Source organism: Manacus vitellinus, unplaced genomic scaffold (assembly GCF_001715985.3).
Source record: "Manacus vitellinus isolate BGI_N305 unplaced genomic scaffold, ASM171598v3 scaffold_0_pilon, whole genome shotgun sequence".
NCBI lineage: Eukaryota > Metazoa > Chordata > Aves > Passeriformes > Pipridae > Manacus > Manacus vitellinus.
Window position 1 is genome coordinate 55,329,563 of NW_021938789.1, and position 547 is coordinate 55,330,109.

Here is a 547-nt window from a genome sequence, read left to right on the forward strand (position 1 = left end):
TTTTTTTTGTGGTTTTTTTTGTTTGTTTTGTTTTTATTGTTGTTATTGGGGTGGTTAGATATTTTTTTATTATTATTCGTTTTGGAGGTATTTCTTTGTTCTTTTAGATAAGCAGAAGAAAACGGCTCGGAATTGGTTTTGTGGTTTTGGTGGTGGGGTTTTTTTTTCAACATTTCAAAAGTTTTCAAAACAGTTTTCAAAACAAATACAGAACCCGGCTGCAAAGCGTGAATCCCACGTGTCAGCACAGATATAGCAAAGAAAAGCCCGAGCGTGATACTAAATTTGTAGGTGCCCCATAACTTGGAGTTGTGGGTTAAGAAACCTTTAAGAAAAAGTTTGTTGTGCATTTATATGCGTATGTAGAGTTTGTTATGCAATTTCTTCTGGGCTCTGGTCCTGACTGCGGTTTGTAGACTCACTTGGAAAGCAGCAATACCTGTCCTTTGCTCTGGGTGTTTCTTGGCACCATGGTAAAAACAAACTACTCCTGCAACTCCTTTCAACCAGGAATTGACCAGGCATTCAGCATCCAAAAAACATTTAT